The sequence below is a fragment of the Coptis chinensis genome, chromosome 8 (genome assembly GCF_015680905.1).
Source record: "Coptis chinensis isolate HL-2020 chromosome 8, ASM1568090v1, whole genome shotgun sequence".
Classification (NCBI taxonomy): Eukaryota; Viridiplantae; Streptophyta; class Magnoliopsida; order Ranunculales; family Ranunculaceae; genus Coptis; species Coptis chinensis.
Window position 1 is genome coordinate 53,543,017 of NC_141463.1, and position 21,212 is coordinate 53,564,228.

General features: G+C 38.2%; 1 pseudogene across 1 annotated transcript; it reads right to left on the reverse strand.

Annotated features, from left to right (window-relative positions):
- Positions 1-2,437: 2,437 nt before the first annotated feature.
- Positions 2,438-7,084, reverse strand: LOC147481922 (uncharacterized; annotated as a pseudogene). The gene is made up of 8 exons (XR_015204629.1): positions 6,144-7,084; positions 5,436-5,621; positions 5,061-5,347; positions 4,918-4,975; positions 4,774-4,810; positions 4,582-4,653; positions 3,039-3,367; positions 2,438-2,963 (listed from the first exon to the last, which is right to left on the reverse strand). The product of XR_015204629.1 is annotated as an uncharacterized LOC147481922 (transcript).
- Positions 7,085-21,212: the final 14,128 nt, after the last annotated feature.

The following is a 21,212-nucleotide window of genomic DNA, read 5'->3' on the forward strand; positions in this document are numbered from 1 at the left end:
TACAACGACTCAGAAATAAAACTATTGTTTCCTTATTTATGTCTCAATTATCTATACATCTCACTAGCAATGAATACAGAATAATCAAGTCGAAACCTATGCTAATATATGCATAATAATTTGCAATGAGTAATACTATGAGATGAACTAGCAGGTCCATTTCTGAAAACTCGGAATATCGTCTTTAAGTAGGTCCTCACATAAATGTCAAGACAAAAACCACTCTGATTTTTCTGCTCAAGTTTCACTACTCCAGTGTGCAGTGGGGACACTTTACCTTACAACTCAATGACACACAAGGAAGCCGGAGTCGATCAAACACATCTGCCACTTACTATCACACTAACCTATTCCTAATTGAGCTAGAGGTCTTTATTAGGTGTTGCGGGGATTAAGAGATGGTTTTAAGAAGGAAGGAAATGGATATTCAAAAAGAACAAGTCTGAGATAATAGAGTCTTCATATTATGTAACTAGAGAAAACCTTATTCTTTACTTTTGCTTCTACACTTTGTTTCCATCCTTAGCCATACATTTTTTTTTCTTTTTCTTTGGCTTTTGACTCCTTGATTCTATTTTTGGAGTTCTAACTCTTTATTTTATTTTATTTGGATGGAAACTTACTTTTCTCTTCTGAAACGACTAACAAATTCTTGATTTCAAAGGTTATTATCTTTTCTATTCTTCATCTCTATTCTCAAACTTATTCAAAGAATTGGGTAGGTTGATTTTTTATTTTTATTTTTTTTGTTTTGTAATAGGGTAAAGGATTTGTGGTTTTTGAAAGGTTAAAGAAAGGCTCAGAGGGGCGACTAGCGGAAAATAATTCATAGGTTGGAATTTCTTGCTATACCGATCCAAAGAGGGCCTAAATTCTCGCTTAAGATATGGTATAGTGATCTAGCAAGTGGGCGTGTGATTTCTCTATCCGGATTTTACTTCTCCCTTGTGTCATTTCTCAAATGTGTCACTCATATAAGGCTTTAGGCTATATTCTCACAGGATTTGTAGAATAAGTACTCTAGCCTAGCTTTCAGAAACTTACTGCCAACAATCATAAATACTCATGCAACATATTTATAGATAGATGCAAGGATTATTACCTACATATTAACCTAAGTTTCTAAAAACTATTCTAATGCAAAAGCTACGTGAGACTTCTAGATTATTAAGAGCATAGAAAAAGAAAACAATACCAATGTTCCTAAGTGTATAACATACTTCTTATTATATTTTTAAAATTTTTGAATTTTTTAGCTAGAAAATAAGTGGATATTATACATATCTATATCCTAACAGATGTCTTAATTACACGTGTTTCTATGCCCCCTAAACAAGAAGCATGCTTTGTCCTCAAAGTATTTTAAATAAAGAGGGTAGGAAAATATCATTGAGACGCGTGAAATTCAAGAACATCTGCAAAACAAGGTTATAACATACTAATATCACTACTACAGAATGACACATATACCACTGTTTTTAAGTGTGGTATAAATATATTTACCACTGTTATACAACCGTGACAATAGGTGATGTGGTATATAATAATAGCAAAACTGTGGTATATATGTTTAACGGATACCACGGTTTTTCAAAGAACCGTGGTTTGTATGCCCATTATATACCACGATTGTCAACAGAACCGTGGCATATAAACTATTGAAATCGTGGTTTATATTAGTGTATGTGTTATAATACCGTGGTATATAGTTATACTAAACACTACGGTTTATGCCAAACCGTGGTATATATATATATATATATAATAATAATGCTAGTAACAGTCTTCCACTTAAAAACCGAACCTGCATAACAAAATTTACACAGCCTGCCTACATACAACATTTCCATCTTCCCAACAAATTCCAAAATGTACAATAAACTATCAAACATTGCAAAAAAAGATAATAATAATAAAAAAAAACTTCTATTAATTTTTTGAGTGCACTAAGAAAACAAACTTCAAATTCCTTTTCATAAATTAAAAAGGTAAAACTCATAAATTAAACTGGAGGGGTCCGAACATAGCTAAAACTCATCCTCATTAAACTCCGGTAATTTGAAACACCCCATTTTCCTGGATGAACTAAATAATATTGAGTCGAACACCGTCAAGTTCATCTTGCGTGTATGTCTCCTTCAGTTCTAAATTTGTTATCTGGATGAGTCAAAGCACATCACTAACAGATTGATTGACCGCATCTTTCTCAGTCTTACACCTGCAGAGTGGAATGCATTAAACAATCAGCTACTACCTAATTCTAAATTATAATTGTAATCGAGGGAACTGGGAAGGAACCAAAAAGATTTAGGAATAAATATTTCGAAAAGAACACATACTTAGAAAGCAAAACATACAAAACTATGGCTCACCGGGGCACAATCACGAACATGATGTGATATTGATGGTAAATCCAGAGGTTGATACTGAACCAGAAGTTTAGCTTGACTTTGATTGGAAAAGTAAAAGTCTAGCATATTTTACAAAAGTGAAGTACCAAATTGTACATGACCTCAATGCAAATCTAAGTAAGAGACAAACCTTACCTAAGACGATATAACTGAACTTGATATTTCCTACATCCCCTTGTTTTCTTCAGAAGGACCCTGACCATAACCGCGCATGAGATGTTTGGTATACACACGGTGTCGTCGCTCTCTTGCATAAATTACCCAGAAGATCAAAGAGAGCATCACTGCAGCTGAAACCATCACCAATCCCGTGTAGATCCATTTTGAATAACGCTTGACTTTTAGGGCAATAATCCTTTGAGATTTACGTGAATCGTCCCTCACAAAATCCACGGTCTTCAAGGTGAACAAGGAATGGACCATAATTATACAACCCATAGCTCACATTAACAAAGACCACCCATCCGGGTCATAATAATCGGGTGTAAGGTGACCCAATCGGCGTATTACATCCCGGTGATGAAACCTCGACAAACAAAGTTTCGCCCGGACCTGCAAGAAAGCAAACAATGTCTCAATAGATGGTCTCCACTTTCCTCTCGTGAGTTCCGGGGTTTCTAGGTTTACCTGTGTTGCATTGCTAAATTCCACCTCACCGGATGCACAACTTCGATCGGTCAAGTCCGCATGAAAAGGGTTGCAGAGTATGGGAACCGAGAGGACCAGACTGATTGTAATAAAGAGGAGGCCCTACTATAGGCGGAAGGTTGTTATTAGATAAGTTGGTGATGACTTGGTTGACTACGTTGACCAATTGGAACGAAACTTGCTTGCTCCGCAACAAAGTTTCATTTGCAGTTGTGTTATCCACACAGGGAAGTATATCATCAAGAGCCGTATGAGAAGTTGGGTTCTGGACCCACTGATCCATTGCAACACAAGTATCTCCGACTACACTGGGGAAGAAAAATCAAGTTTAACTATCTAGATAATTCTTTAGAATGTTAAGCCTCTGTTTTCCTGTTTCCGGTGAGATGCATCTAAATGCTAGTTGAACTTATGGACTTTCTGGTAAAGAAAAAAAAATGTAAGCACAATAATATTTTGAATCGGATAATTCCGAGAAAATTAGATCCCTGCTCCCCGGAGCATCAAGAGAAACTTGGAATGGTTTTCTCAAGCAACACCACGGCTGAAATGAATGAATATTACAGCTCCAATGTTTAAGAATTCTCGCTTCAAGGACTTTAAAGTTAAATATGAATTTGTCAAAATGACCAATTGAATCACCGCCTTTTGTCCGCGTCTATTTCGTTGTTATTATACGGGCATCTTAGGTGATCACCCAATCTGAGGTTCCAAGTTAAAAAAGTTATGAGCGTAGCATTTACTCACATAAAGAGAAATACGATATCGCAAGCGGTAAAGCTCCATGTGATCAAAGAAAAATCATTTCCATTAAAACATTTACAAAAGGAATGGAGTTGCAAAACAAACAACAAGAAGTACTAGAAAATAGTAACAAGTTTACGATGCTTGAAAGATAAAATGTTCGAGAAAATGGATTTCTTCAAAGAAAATAAGGATCTGATAAAGAGAACTAGGAAAATGATAGGACAACCTTGGGCACGTAAAAACTATTAAAAAAAAAAAAAAAAAAAAACAGAAATTGTGTCACGGTGTAACTACAAATTCTAGTTCGGACATTCGATCAACCTAGAGGAATAATATCATAAATTTAAGACATTCTAACCGAAATTTGAACACTTAATCATTTGAATTAAACACTATACATCACAAAATTATTTGTGACAACATCATCATCCTCTAAACCAGCAATCTACTATACATTTTACATATTAATAGTTTAGTGTGAAGCTCATAAGCTTCGGAGGAAAGAAAGTAGTGTCTTCTAGTACAATGTCTGCATAGATCATCGTGACTATCAAATACTTTACTTAAACAGTTAAACTAGCCATCTGAAGCATACGTAAAAGAAAGCACCTTGGGTATATAGAAAAAAAAAAAATGTTTAACTTGTAACATTGATTCTAGACTAAAATTGATTAAGAACCATAGTCAAATACATAGGTAGGCTACACTCCAATATTCCAATTTTTGTTCCTTTTTCCTATAAATGTAAGCCAAAGAGCTAAAGCATCAGACTTACTTATGGAGAAGGAGAAATACTCCGCACAAGATAAATGTGCTCTCTACAAGGACCCAACCGATAACCACCAAGTCGCAACCAAGCATATGGTCGAAAAAATCACAATGGCTTAAAGAAACATATAAAGAGCAGAGAGTGCTCTACAAAATATCGGAGAGAATTAATGAAATTGAGGCGTGTTATTTGACTCACATGCTCACAAGGAATTGCATACCAAAAATAGAAAATACTGCAAACCCCAAAATCAAACAGTTTAAAAAAACAGAGGCATATATTATTTAAATAATGACCGATCCAAAACTATCGATAAGAAGTCAAGGTTTCAAAATACTTACGAGAATCCAAGAAATGTCAAGAGGAGCATTACAGCAAGAATCGGGATAAGGCATAGTCTCTAGCGCGAACACATATAATTTAACAATCTGCATATATCTCAATGGAAATCAACGCAAAGATAAACCTTTAAAATTTTTTCTTACACAAGATTCAACACATCTTTTATGTTCTCATGAATTCTCCTTCGTTTTATCCGCAAGTTTACTAGAAGAGGAATTAATCTTTAAGCCAATTACATCAATGCTTTGTCCGGACATCGGGACCCAAGAAAAAGCGAACCACTCCAACACGCTTTAGCTGCAGAGAGATAGTCCGATACATTCCTTAGGTTATCCACGGTAACATTTGATTGCTTCACAATATATTTCAAAGTGTCTCCAGGTTCTCCCATGAAATTTACCCCCGTTGTACAAAAACGATGCATCCAACACTACAACAACAAAATCAAACATTAGCGATTGCATCATAAACAACCAAGCATACATCAACAAGGGAAAAAAAAAGGAGGGAGATCTTACATAGCAGCAATAGTGAAGAGTATAAGGAATATAAGTGAGAGGGCATAAGCCGTTCGAGAATAGCCATAAGGCTCCGCGTCGGCAACAAAGAATAATAAAGAATGATACAAAAAATAAAGACAGATCCAAAATGGCGAACCAAGCCAAAGCAATTACGAAGAACGAGCAAAAAAAACCTACGGTTGCATTCAACACAAATAGTTTGAATTACCAAAACCATTCCAAGTACACATCCTAGAAATAAGTAAAAGTTTGGGATTTCTGTTTTCATGTTTTTATAAACCATATAATAATATGCAGAACCAAGAACAGCAAATAAATTAAACTCTAGAACTCAAATCCCAAAAAACAAAACATGATAATAAAAAAAAACTGATGCAAAATACATATCAGAGATCATGGAGAAAACAAAAATATAACACTAAAATGGATTTGAGAAAACAACAAATAACAGCCATACTTCGAAAGTTGATTCAGGATAATAGATACAAACTAGGAAGATAAACAAAACTAACTTAGGACTAAAAGCTGCAAATCATTGAAAGGAACCAAACCCCAAATTCCAAAAACTTACAACTCCATTAAAGACTAACAAAACCCAGATGAAAAAAATATACATATATATAAATAAAACTGTTGTTCAGATATAAAAAATTCACAAGCCAAATATAATAATAATTCAATGAAAAAAGAACTACAACTTACAACCCAGTAATGGAGTTCACCGATATTCCATCCACCGATTAACGCTTTAAAATTATCAAGAGGGTCTCTTCTATATGTTCTCTTAGCTGCTAATATAAGCGTTGAATTAAAACCAGATCCATTTTCTGTAGTTTCATTTCTCTCTCCTTCTCTCTCTCCTTCTCTCTGCCCAACAACGCACATCCAGCCAGAAATACGCACACCCAAACCACAAAAAAACACACACACCACTCAACCCAATTGTTTACAAGTTCCCAAAAATTGATAAGTAAAACAACAACAACATGAACTAGACATAGCATCTCATTCGATTATATATTAAGGTAAGGATGAATGATGTGTCACCTGAGCAGATCCAATCACCAATGCGAGGTAGCCATTTCGAATCAGCAGGGGTTTTGTTGTCGACTAGAATTCGAGGTTGCTTACAATGGTTGCAAAAGGATCTGAACGCGTAGTTTCTGTTTGTGCAGCTTCCACACTCCCAATCCCCTTCTCTCCCTTCACCCATCTCTTTCTCTCTCTTCTTTGCAATTTGAGGTAACGCAATTTGAACGAGAGAGAGTCGTAGAACTGTAGAAGTTGTGGGGAGAGACCGAGAGAATAGCGGGAATCCAATTTGAATGAGTTTCGTAATGTGTATTTTTTTTTGGCGTATTTGACTATTTGGCATAAAGTCATAAACCACGGTAGAAAATGGAAAATTTATATACCACTGTTTATGTTTAAGGCAGTGGGGATGTGGAGTACTCTCATGCTGAAAAAAAAACTAACCATGGTATATGGCCCAACTTATCCCACGGTTTTCATGTAACTGTGGCATATATTAGTAAACCAATGACCAAAGAAATTTCCGCCGTAATATATAAGTATTTCCCACGGTTTTTGGAAGAACCGTGGTATAAACGTTCTTATTGACCGTAGTATATGTGTCATTCTGTAGTAGTGTATAGAAAAGAAAAACTGGCGTAACTCTATAAGAGTTCCACCCGTTATGGGGTTAATGAGAAATAGATTGCTTGGGACATAAACAGACACTTACTGAAACTAATACTTACATGTACTCTCGTTTAAACATTGTCCTCCTTATTTCCCTCTTCAAAAAGATGAGGTTCTTTGGCATCCTGCCATGCCATGATAACTTGCCAAGCCCGCCTCCGTGTGTCGTAAACTTGTGCTAACCTGTCTAGTGTTACTATGTCTGATGGGGTGTAAGGAGCAACCAAATGAGGTTGCACTTGCCATCCCGGCCAAGTCATTACTCGAAATGAGCGAACCACTCAATTGGTGGGTCTCATGACTTCAACCCTTTTCCAATCTGTGAACTGGGTACATAATTCTGGTAGACAACTGCGCAGGATGCGACAAACCAAAATAGGCATAAGAAGATACTTATGGCGCATGCTTTGGGCTCTTTTAAGACTAGCCACTAATACTCAGGGAATGTCATATCAGTGACGTCCCTCAGCTAAAGCAAGAAAAACGCCACCAGCAGTACTATTTGCAGAAGTAAACTGGAACTCCCCTAGAATATTCATGAGGATGAATAACATGGTGGTGCCTGCATTTAGGGACAGGCTACCAAGGGCTATGTTGTAACGCCTTTGGTCCATTATATGAAATACCCCTCCCCCATAATACTCATGGAAATATGTATAGTCATAGAGGTATGAATTATCGGTTATATATCCCCACGTGTGAATAGGATCAGGTATTGGTATTCCCGAAACTAATGCTACCACATACTTATTGAATTCTAGGGGTGTGTCATCAACCGTGACGGAGAATTCTTGTTCTCCATCCTAGTTACAATAGAACTTAACATTATTGTATAAAAATTAAGTAAACTTAGGTGAATACGAGTCGTCTTCACTTACCAGAAGATGCCTCCATCCGAACTACATGATCTTCTCGCGGAACCAATGTCCATAAGACTCGATCCCCAACAAGTGTTCGGAAGACTGCCCCGGTATTACTATAGGAGAAGTCATCACAAAACTACTCTCTAGAATAGCTGCAACTATCCAGGAACAACCCTCATAAAACTTGAAATTTTTGGTGCCCACAGGAGTCAGGGCACAGGTGCACTCAAGGTATGGCTGGGATGGGCGCGGGTGCGCTCTGTTGAGTTTCGAATTCCAGGCACTTGGGGGCAGGGTGCGCTCACTTTTAGCCCGGGATGGGCACGGGGTGCACTCAGGATGAAAACTGGAATTCCAGTGTTTTGGGCGCAGTGGCGGCCGCTTCAGGTTTGTCTTTGGAGAGGCGCAGTCGCTTCTTCGGTAGAATTCCTCCGACGATCTTGAGGGCGCAGTGGCGCCTCCATCAGGGGGCAAAAGCGGTTGGGGAGCTGTGAGGCCGAAGTGTGAAGGAAAAATAAGGTAAAGTGGGATTGAAACGTGAGAGATGAATGTGAGATGTAGTTGGGGTTGTGAGTGTAGAATGAATGCAGTTTTTATTGGATTTAAGTTGCTAAAACGAATCGGGAAGTTACCCAAAAAGTTTTAAGGCAATTGCCGGAAATAATAAAATTTTCAAAACCGAAAACAAAAACAACCCATATTCTCTATTCCAAAACAAACCTAATATCTTTTAGGTTGAATTTAAGTTAGATACTGCATAAGTTATCGAGATTTCATCCTAACACAATATCTATTTATAGCGATACCCATATCGGCAATATTCTCAACCCTCACTACAAAACAACTTCTGAAAATAGATGATCATATAATGAATTATGTTAGGCTAAATAATACCACCCCCAAATAATTCGGGATGGTGGGGTTAATGATAAGAACAACGCATAATTCGAAATTAACCAACTTATATTAAAATTGAATTCCAAATAACATACGACAACCAAATTCAAATTTAATTACTGAACTAATCTTTTTACATCCATACTAAATAAAAACAAATACAATAAAACAAATTAACTCATTAGATCTCTAAACCACTCGCTGCTAGTAGTGGAATGCGCTTGAGAAGCAGATGGCCTTTGGGCTTCCGATGTGCCAGAGCCATCCATCTTGTGGCGACGACGCTCGTGCCTCACAGACTACTCCTCCGAAGAAGAACCCTCCTGGGGTGGGAAGCGTGCAAGCATGTCGTCTCAGAATTGGCGCTGAGCGTCCATCTCGGCCCTCGTCTGTTCCCACCGCTCATCCTCGCGCCGGGCACGAGTCTCGAAGTTATGATGTATGGTAGCCTGCCTAGTTTGGAGGTCTTCACAAATAGTATTGAGAGAACGCATGCCACGGTGAATCACAGCCATGCGTTCTGCATCCGACTTACACCTCTCTAAGGCATCGACTTCAAAACATGTCGTGTCATCCTCATCCTCCGAGTCACTCCCCTTGACTACCCTCTCTTCAGGCAACCTCCAAACTCTCTGGATACACTCCGTATAAATATGATGATTTTGGTGCTCCTTCAGGCAAATCCTATCAGACCTCGGAGTCGCTCTCAAGGTTATCATGATCTTCGTTATCAAAATAGGGAGAGGTGCAATACTCTTTCCAACTCCCATAATCATGTTACGCAAAATTCCAAAATACAGAACTCATACTTCTGCTCCTGGAGTATCCATAGAACGTGAAGGCAGTTCAGACTGATATCATTGACTTTCTCCTTCCCTATGACATTCCTACCAATCCACTAAGCTATAGCCAGATGGTTGGTTCGGAGAGACGACTGGCAAACACAATGCGAGATCACATTGTAGTTCCCTTCCACAATAGTCGTTCATCAAAGGTTCTACAGCAGTAAACTGGGAATCATGTAATGTGGCATCGAGATGGTGTCTAGGTGGAATGCCTAAAATCTCAGCCAACAACCCAGTAGTAACCTCTCTCCTCCTCCCAGCCACCTTAACAAAAATTCGATCCCTATTCAACTCCCTCGTCCTATAAAACTCTCGGACCAAATCTTCGTGGTAAAAATCGTCTATTGAGTACCATAAACCACTCCAGTCTCTCCTAACCATCTCATCACCGTAAAATGGCGCGAAGTGGTCGGCAGTAAAAGCGTGCTCTGGCAATATCCGACGTCTTTGAGCCATTGGAGTTTTTATAAGCTGTGTGGATTTGAATAAGGTAGGGGACTTGTTTTGAAACACCCTAACTAAAAATAATGGCAGGAGGCGCGGTGGTGGTGGTGGTGGTTGAAATTTTTGAATTTTTGGTGGTGTTTGGTTGTTTAAGTTGGTGGAGGTGGTGGTGGTTGTAGTTAGGAGGAGATTTGGGGTGGGTTTTAACTTTGGGCATGGGTGTATTTAGGTTTCTTATATTTTTTTTATTTTTGTTAGGTTTTTGAAGCTTTGATGTTTGGTAATGGCGGCTTGGAGAATGGAATCGCGACTGTTGGTGTGAAGGAAGAGATGCACGTGTGCTGCACGTGCGTGCGAAGTTGGGCTCAAGCCCACTTGATTTTCGGATTTTGATTTTTCGATATTTCGCGCAACTTCAAACTTAAATTGCCGCTTCGTTACCGGGCCAATTTTTGCGAATGAAGTATGGAAATGATCAGGAGAGAATTTCCAATCTAATGATCCATAAAACGCTCTAGTCCGACTGTTGGTGACATATAAGAAGATGGAAAATGTCTCAAAGTACGTGCATGACGTAAGTTATGCGAACGAATGAAATCTAATTTCATATATAATGTCAACCCGAATTGTAATACAATTAAACGGTCTAACCAACACAACTGGAGAGTTGAATAATCCAGGATGGAATGAACACCCCACCCCCAAACAAATTTTAGACACAGAGTTGAGAAAATTTGTTTTAAAAAGTGGGTCTTTTAAAGTCAGATTCCCGAGACTTCTTAACTTACTATGTTTGTGATTTTAACAAATTTTTTTATTTTTTATGAATAAAATTTAATATAAGAAAACAAGAAAGCATTAAATGCATAATTCACACCATAGAGGGACATGACTCAAAAACCGAGAAAACATGCAAGAGTGGAAAACGTGAATTATGTTAAACGTGGACTTAGGATCCAGTACTTATAGCCACACACTCCATAGGGAAAGCCCGGTTATCTTAATAGTGCACTTACCAATATATGGAAATGAAAGGAAGTACACCAATGAAAAAGGTCAGTCCTCATAGACAGGATCCTGTAAAAGGACTTTCTCTACATCAAAGGACAATAGCTCATGAAAATGTTTCAACTGTTGGCCATTTACTTGAAAGGTACTATTGTCCTTGGGATTTACCAAGGTGATTGCCCCGTAAGGGGTGACTTCAGTAACCAGAAAAGGACTAGTCCAACGGGTTTTTAATTTCCCTGGAAAAATATGTAGACGGAAATTGTAAAGTAAGACCTTTTGACCTACCACAAACTCTTTGCGCAAAATTTGCTTATCATGAACACATTTCATGTTAGCTTTATAATCCCTTGCGAGGTCATAAGAATCTCTACGGATTTCTTCAAGCTCATTCAATTGCAGTCCTATATGCCCATAAGGCATCCGATAGACGCTTTGATCAGTCTTTCCTATTAGGATTTACAGTTGTTTCTAAGATCTTTTTGATTTCTCTATTAGAAACTTCTACTTGTCCGCTAGTTTGTGGATAATACGGAGTTGCTACCTTATGTGTAACTCCATATTTCTTCACAAGAGATGCAACAACTCTGTTGCAAAAATGTGTTCCACCATCACTAATGATGGCCTTGGGAATGCCAAATAGACAGAAAATATACTCTTTAACAAAAAAACACAACTGTCTTATGGTCATTGCTACGGCAAGCCATGGCCTCTATCCATTTAGACACGTAGTCCACGACAACTAGAATATAGATGAAGCCGTGGGAAATTGGAAAGGGACCCATGAAATCAATGCCCCATACATCAAAAATTTCTACCACCATGATTAGATTCAATAGCATCATATTACGCTTCGTGATTCGCCCAAGTTGGATTCAATGGCATCATATTACGCTTCGTGATTCAATGGCATAGAACCTCATTAAATTCCCACTGGGGAATACAACGACGAATAATCTTATCCGTACAATACTTAAAAAGGTAGGGCTCATCCCAGTAGTATAGCTTAACTCTGGCCAAGAACTTCTTACGTTCATTTCTTGACCAATCATAAAGAATAACATCAGACGCTAAATAATTCACGATGTCAGCATACCATGATGTAGAAAAAATAGCATACAAATACTCATTAGGAAAATAGTCAGGTATGGACTCCGAATCACTATCATCGTTGTTTGTCAGTCTAGATAAGTGGTCGGCAACTACGTTTTCGACCCTTCTTTTGTCCTTTATTTCTAATGTAAACTATTGTAGGAGGAGAATCCATCGGATTAATCTCTGCTTAGCATCCTTCTTTGCGAGATGGTACCTAAGGGCTGTATGGTCGGTATAAACTAGGGTCTTAGAACCAACCAAATAAGGACGAAACTTATCTAAAGCATAAACGACAGCTAAGAATTCTTTTTCAGTAGTTGTATAATTCCTTTGAGCATCATTTAGAGTTTTACTAGCATAATAAATAATAGTGGATTTATTATCTAGTTTCTGTCCCAAGACAGCACCAAATGTATAATCACTAGCATCACACATGAGTTCGAAAGGTTTAGACGAATCGGGAGGCTGTATAATGGGTGCAAAAGTTAAGGCGGCTTTTAAAGTTTCGAAAGTCTGTTTACAGTTAAAATTAAAATCAAAGATGGCATCCTTTAAAAGCAGATTAGTTAGAGGCCTAGCTATTTTCGAAAAATCTTTGATAAAGCGCCTATAAAAACCTGCATAGCCTACAAAGGCTCTAATATCACGGACAGTCCGTGGTATAGGTAGAGTTGCTATCTTATCTAGTTTGGCCATATCAACTTCTATGCAATCACTAGATACAATGTGACCTAGTACTATGCCCTTTTTTTACCATGAAATGACATTTTTCCCAATTCAAAACTAGACTCTTCTCTTCACACCGTGTCAAAACCTTAGATAGGTTAGACAGGCAGTCAGTGAAAGAGTCTCCATAGATATAAAAATCATCCATGAATACTTCCATGAAACGCTCTACCATGTCACTAAATATATGAAGCATACACCGCTGGAAGGTACCAGGAGCATTACAAAGGCCAAAAGGCATTCGTTTATAGGCGTATGTTCCAAAAGGACATGTAAAGGTAGTCTTTTCTTGGTCATCAATATCAATAATAATTTGGAAATAGCTAGAGTAGCCATCCAAAAAATAGTAAAAAACATGACCAGCTTGACGTTCTAGCATCTGATCTATAAAGGGTAATGGAAAATGATCCTTTCGTGTCATGGCATTTAAACGTCTGTAATCAATACAGATCCTCCATTTCATAAGACCATGTGTGGCAACATATTCACCCTTGGCATTACGTACCATTGTAATCCCTAATTTTTTTGGAACTACATGAATGGGACTGACCCATTCGCTATCAGAGATTGGGTATATGATAGCAGCATCAAGTAACCCTAAGACTTCTTCCCTGACCACTTCTTTCATGGCCGGGTTCAAACGACGATGAGGTTCGCGAGAAGTCTTTGCGTTATCCTCCAAATGGATACGGTGAGTGCACACATTAGGGTCAATTCCCTTAATATTGGCTATGGACCAACCAATCACAGAACGATGCTCCTTAATCACCCTGATTAAACATGTCTCTTCCTCCTTAGATAATGGAGAAGATATAATTACCGGATGGCTACCATCCAGATCAAGTTGAATATATTTTAACTCAGGAGGAAGAGGTTTAAGTACCGGGGTGGTTGGTATGTCGATAAAAGCTTCTGGGGTGTCCTCATCTTGAGTAATGAATACTTGCTTAGGCAGCAGGTCTTCAAACTCTGTATATGGAGCAACCGAAAGTTCTATGATTTGTGTAGACTCGAAGATGGTGTTGACTTCTTGTACGTAGGAGTCATCGACAAAATCTGAACTTCCAAAAGAAAGGAATTTATGCATATGGTTTTCTGGAAACGTGTTATTAAAGTAATCTTGCGCTAAGCTCTCGATCATGCTAATTTCTCCATCTATAGATGAATCTGGTAACTGTTTCATCATTTTAAAAACATTTACCTCAACCGAAAGATGGCCAAAAGACAAGGACATCGAACCATTTTGATAGTTTATAAGCGCGTTGGCAGTTGCCAAAAATGGACGCCCTAAGATGATCGGAACAGAGTCATTAACGACTTCTGTATCGAGGATAACAAAATCAGCAGGATAGTAGAAATCATGGACCTTAACTAGCACGTTTTCAACCACACCCTTAGGATACTTAATAGACATATCCGCTAATTGCAACGTCATTTGAGTAGGTTGCATCTCTTGTAGACCTATTTGTTTGTATAAATAATATGGGAGTAAGTTGACACTTGCCCCCAGGTCTAATAAAGCGGTGGTCGTGTGAGAATCTCCTAAGGTGCATTGTACAGTAGGACGAACAGGGTCCTTGTACTTCACAATTCCATTATGTTCTGTTAAAGTTGGAAATTGTTCAGTTAGAAAGGCGTCTTTAGGAATATTTGTCCTACGCCTAATAGTGCACAACTCCTTAAGAAACTTAGCGTGGTGAGGTAATTTTTTAATTGCTTCGAGAAAGGGTAGGCTAATCGTTAGATTCTTGAATACTTCCCTAATCTCGTCAAAGTTTGTATCTCTATTTAACATTGCTAAATTCTGGGGAAACGGTGGTGTCTCTCTATGTTTAGCGTATGGCTCAACTAGATGTCTAACCTTTGCTTTTTGTTTCTTAGGTTGTGGTTTAACTGGTACCTCTATAGGGGTAGGCTCTTCAGTTTCCATTTCGTTATCTAGTTTAATCTCCTGTGTAGGGACTACTTGTGGGGTAACTATATGCATAGTTATATTGTTGTCAACCACTCTACCAGAACGGAGAGTGGTGATAACATTTAGCTCACCTACGTTTACATTTTCCGTACTAGTATTACCGTTCACCTCAAAGGCTGTGTTTGGTGTTTTAGGATTAGGTATTGCTTGTCCTGGAAACACACCTTTGGGTTGTACTTTCTCTTGAGCTAGCTGCTATAAGGAAAGTTGGATGGCTTGCAAAATCTGTTGTTGAGACTGGATAAAGGTATCGAAACGATCCGGTTGTGGAAGAGTGTTAGCTATAGGTTGTGTGATAGGAACTATGTCACGTTGATTATTTATGGGTGGGTTGTGATAGTTATTATTACTAACCGGAACGATACCTCGATTTGCATTATAATTATTATTGTTATAATTATTATAATTACCCTGACCTTGTGCTTGACCTTGTCGTGGTTGCGCTTGGTTGTTATAATTATTATAATTACCCTAACCTTGTCCTTGTCGTGGTGGAGGTTGGTTATAATTGTTTGCTTGCCTAGCATTTTGATTATTAAATCCTGGAGTTGTTACTTGTTGATTATTTCTCCAACTGAAGTTGGGGTGTTGTCTCCAAGGAGCGTTAGGAATAGGATAACTATTAATTGAGCAAACGTTATCTTGTTGTAATGTTTGTTGTTCGTAAATGAAAGGACAATAGGAGTCGGGGTGCTCTGGACTCAAACAGAAATTACATGGGTTGGAGTTAACATTCATGACGGGGATAGGTTTTTGTTGGATAGAAATAGCCTCTACCTTTTTAGTTAGAGATTCGATTAAATTTTTAAGTTCTGGATCGGTTTTCATCTCAAACATACCGGCGGCCTTTACTGTTGTAGAAGAACTAGCGTTGCGGGAGATATCGTCCACTACCCCCAGTTATTATTACGCTTAGTCTGATCTTCTAAAAATTTATAAGCCTCTTATGTCAAGGACTTCTTTATGGTGGAGTAGAAGTCCCTTGAAAAAGGCACGAACTAACGTGTCTTTCGCGAGATTATAATATGGACACTCTATAAGTAGATCGGTGAAACGATTCCAAGCTTCTGAAAATGATTCATGAGGATTCTGTCGAAAGAAATGAATCTTGGAAAGCATTTCATCGGTCTTCAGTGGTGGGTAAAAATGTTCCATGAATAGTTGAACAAGTTTAGCCCACAAGTCCACAGAATTAGGCGCTTGAGCAGTTAACCAAGACGCCACCTTATCGGCTAAGGTGAAGGGAAATACCCTCAGTTTAATTTGTTCAGAACCTACCGTAAGATGGTGGAATGTAGTAAGAACTTAGTTAATCCTACGTATGTGCTGAGATGGCTTTTCATGGTCTAACCCATGAAAAATGGGTAACAAACTAAATATATTTGGGGGGGATTCGGAAATCCCCCACTAGGTCTTATAGAACGATGCAAGATTTAGGGCTATCGTTCAAGGCTTTGTAAAAGTCAGAGAGAGGAGACTCTCTTTCTTCAGCCATTACTTTGGGTGGTGTGTGTGGTATGCTAGCTAGAGGTGTAGTGAGCGGTATACTAGAAAGACTTGTTTGTTGCCGTTGTCGGTTAATTATGTTAGGTGTTTTTCTTCGGCCCGACCTTAATCTCATGTAAGGCTAAGACCAATATTAATGAAACACAACAACACTCCAAACAATCCCGATATGCTAGTATGAACCTCTAACAGAAGATGCGAGGTGTGGAAGAAAAGAGTACCTGAAAGCCTCTTTGCTTCACTTATGAATAGTGTCTTGTTTACGCGTGCTCAGTGTATATAACAAGTTAGAACACTGAAAACTTTGAAGAAATGGAAGTTCGAAACAAACCTGTGGAAATCGGGCAGTTTTAGCAGAGGACGCGGGTGCGCTCAGAATATGCCTAGGCGGCAGCGTGGCAGTCGCCCAAAAAAGGTAGGATTCCATGCGTGTGGGCGCAGGTGGCCCTCCAAGTTGGCCTTGGTAGGGCGCAGGTGGTGCTCAACCAAAGGGTGGGATTCCAGGCGTGTGGGCACAGGGTGCACTCCACTTTGGCTTGCCTAGGGCGCAGGTGCGCTCCGAGTAATTTTTCGTGGAAACTTGCAAAGCTGAAACAAACAACCACAGTGAGAATCCAAACAAGAGTGGATGGGTTATGGGACTTTGAAAAACTATCAAGTCTACAGAAAACAATATTAAAGAGTACTAAGATGGCAGCGGCGCCATTTGATAAACGTAAAATTGAATAATTTACCTACAAAATGAATGATGAAACTTAAAACGCAAGTGAAACTAAACTTAATTACGCGTTGCTATCATAGATTTCTATACTGTCAATTCTATCGAAATAGAGTGGAGTAAAAAGTTCGTTCCACTCTCAATTCTTTAGCATTCAAGTTTCCTAGATTGATTAATCTATTCAAAGTCTAATGAGAGCAATGGTGGGAATTATACTACGATGTGAATTAAAACTAGACGTAATATAAAGATTATAACTTTATTAAATTTAACTAATAATAATTGAATTCTAAATTGATAACTAAGAATTGAATAACAATAACTGAATTTAGATCTAACATTTTTAAATGACAAAATCGAAATGAACAAGAAATAACTATTTTATTTATCTAATCAATGAAGAACTATGATTCAAAGAATTAATCTAAAACAATGTATGAAACTAATTAATTTAACTAATTCAATTCAAAAACTAGATCAACAAGCTATTTTAATGGCTACTTTCTATTCTAGATTCTCTAACTATATCTTTCTTAAGAGCTAAGTCTTGTTTTATGTAAAGGAGGAGACCAGATCCACAATTTCGTGCATGGGCTGAGGAGCCATGTTTTGGGCCGGAAAATCGAGCCCAAAACCCAATTTCTTCAGTCCACAGAGCTCGTTTCAGCTGGCTTTGACTTCAACAGAATTTTTGTCCACTTCTGCTCCTTTGATTAGGTCAAGACTTAGACTATTAGAAAGTTCTTTCCGAGCCAGTCGTTTTGACGGAAGGTAGGTCCAAATCCGAGGCTTGAGTCCAAAGATATGGTCTTCGGAATTTCTGCCGACTTGTGCACTGTTTCTGCCCGTGTTGACTTTTCAGCTTTTAACCGGGATTCATAAAGGCTTTGTCTCCTTGAATCTTGGCCTTTATCACAGAACTTCTTAGCATCCAACCCTTTGCTCCTTTATATTGCCAAAGCGGCACATGAAGCACATAATTAAGTTTCATGCCTAAAATACATAAAAGCACGTAATTAGCATTAACTCTTATTTATTACTCGCATAATTGGTCTAAGAGTAGTATTATTATAGGGTTAAAACTACAGTTTTGGGCTCTTATCAATTAAACATCATCATGTATAATCAATAAATGTTCATTGGCTTTGTAAAGGCCATATATCCCAACAATCTCCCACTGGCCTTCAAAGCCATTTAGGAACCATTCTAAAACCCATAATATCTCTTTAAGGGTGCACATACATATATACCAATATATAGTATTTGGTCCTCATAGTCTATATCATTCATAATGAATAGTGTATCATATACATATGAGACCAAAAACATAGCCATATTACCTTCGACCTTCTTGTAAAACACAAGGTCCTTCCCTACATTGATCAAAACCAAACGATTTGTTTGATCAAAGTTTACATTCCAACTCTTTAAAGCTTGGAGGAACTGATAAGAGCCCAAAACTATAGTTTTAACCCCCTAACAATAATACTTTTAGACCAATTATGCAAGTAATAAATAAGAGTTAATACTGATTACGTGCTTTTATGTATTTTAGGCATTGGAGTCGATTATGTGCAGAAATGTGTCACTTTTGTGAGATAAAGGAGCAAGGGTTGGTTGCTAAGGAGTTCTGTGATTAAAGGTGTTGATTCAAGGAGAAAAAGCCTTTAAAAAGCCCAGTCAAAGCTGAAAAGTCAAAGTTAACGTGGGCAGAAACAACGCATAAAAGTCAGTAGAACTTTCGAAGCCCGTATCTTTGGACTCAGACCTCCGAATTGGGCCTACCTTATGTCAAAACAACCGGCTCGGAAATATCTTTCTAATGGTCTAAGCCTTGACCTAATCAGAGGAGCATAATTGGGCAAAAGGTCTATTGAAGTCAAATCCAACTGAAAAAGCCTCTGTGGACTGAAAAGATTGGGTTTTGGGCTCAAAATTCCGACCCAAAACATGGCTCCTCAGCCCATGCACGAAAATGTGGATCTAGTCTCCTCCATTTCAATACACAAGACTTAACTCTGAAGTAATGTAGTTTTTAGGTAGCCATTAGCCAATAATTTTAGATCTAGTTTTTTAGACTCCATTAATTAGTTTCAATAGCTTGTTCTAGATCTAGTTTTTTACATTCAATTAATTAGTTAGAACAAAGTAGATTATTATTTTAGAGTCATATTTAGTTTTATAATAAAGTATTAGTTTTCATTTCCATTTAGTTCTTGATTTAATTTTTATTTAGAATTAGTTTGTCTTCATTGATAATTAGTATTCATGATCTTAGTGCTAATTTAGTTTCAATTCTTGTTTAATTAGATTGAAATCATTACTATTGTTGTTCAAATTAGATTTATAAGTTAATCATTTATATCAATAATGGGTTGTTCTATGAGTTCTTGTTTGAGAAATGATATCGTAATGATTCAAGGCTAAAACCTTCATTAGAGGGGGTTGAAGAAGCCTTGATGAAGCTTGATTTTTGTTAACATAGAATAGTTCGTGATTTTCCATTCTATTCTAGAAAACAATTAGTTCACCATGAGAATGGGTTTGATTGTTTCACATGCTAGTTGTTAGTTGGTAGAGATTACTATAAACAACTAGGGATTAGGAAGACCCAATTGTTATACGAAAGCATTTCAACTCGGATTACGACGATTCTTCATTAGTAAATTAAGTCGAGTTAAGGTGGAATCAATCCCCCTCTAATTCCTTATCACAATATCAATTTAGTATTATTTGTTGAATTATCGTATCTTGGTAGTATAATTTCCATCGTAGTATAATTCCCATATTACTCTCATTAACTTTGGATAGACCGATAATCTTAGAAAACATTGAATTCTAAAGAACTAGGAGTCGGACGAATTCTCTACTCCAACTCTATTGCGATAGCATCGAGAGTAGAAAAACTTTGATGATTAGTAGAAAAGCTTTAGTTTTACTTGCGTTGAGTTTAATCACTTATTCGTAGGTAAAACAATTTTACTTGTTATCAAATGGCGTCGTTGCCATCTTAGTTCCCTTTAGTATTGTTTTCTTTAGTATTGTTAGTCTTCCCAAAGTCCCATTAAACCCACCTACCCTTGTTTGTTTCTAACAGTGATTGTTTGGTTCAGAAACTTAAAATTTTTCAAAGAACAAGCCTGAGCGCGCCCTGCACCCTTACAAGGCTAACTTCGAGTGCCCCTAGCACTGAAGCGCCTGGAGCTCGACTTGGACTTGAGTGCGATCCGCACACTACCAAGGAAAAGTTCGAGCACCCCCCGCGCTGAAGTGCCTAGAACTCGAATTTCACCTGAGCGCGACCCGCGCCCTACCAAGGCAAAGTTCGAGTGCCCCTCGTGCTGAGGCGTCTGGAACTCGAATTTCACCTGAGCGCGACCCGTGCCCTACCAAGGCAAAGTTTGAGCGGCCCCCACGCTGAAGCGCCTGGAACTTGAGTTTCACCTGAGCGCGACTCGCGCCCTCTCAAGGCTTAACCAAAGCGCACCACGCGTCCTATTCTGAACCGCCCGATTTCAACAGGTTAGTTCAAACTACTATTACTTCAAGTTATTCAGTGTTCTAACTTGTTAAATACACTGAGCTCGCGTATACAAGATGTTATTCATATGCGAAGCAAGGAGGCATTCAGGGACTTCTTTCTTCCACTACTCGAATCTTCTGTCAGAGGAGTTCTTATACTAGCATATCAGGATTGTTGTCGTGTTTCTTCAATATTGGACTTAGCCTTGCATGAGATTAAAGTCAGGTAGAGAAAAAACGACTAACGTAATCTATCGTGAACATCAACACACACCTATCTAGTAACCACACACCACACTTGAAATAATGGCTGAAGAAAGATAGTCTCCTCTCTCTGACTTTTACAAAGCCTTGAACGATAGCCCAAAATCTTGCATCGTTCTATTAGACCCAGTGGGGGATTTCCAAATCCTCCCAAATATATTTAATTTGTTACCCGTTTTTCATGGGTTAGACCATGAAAAACCTTATCAG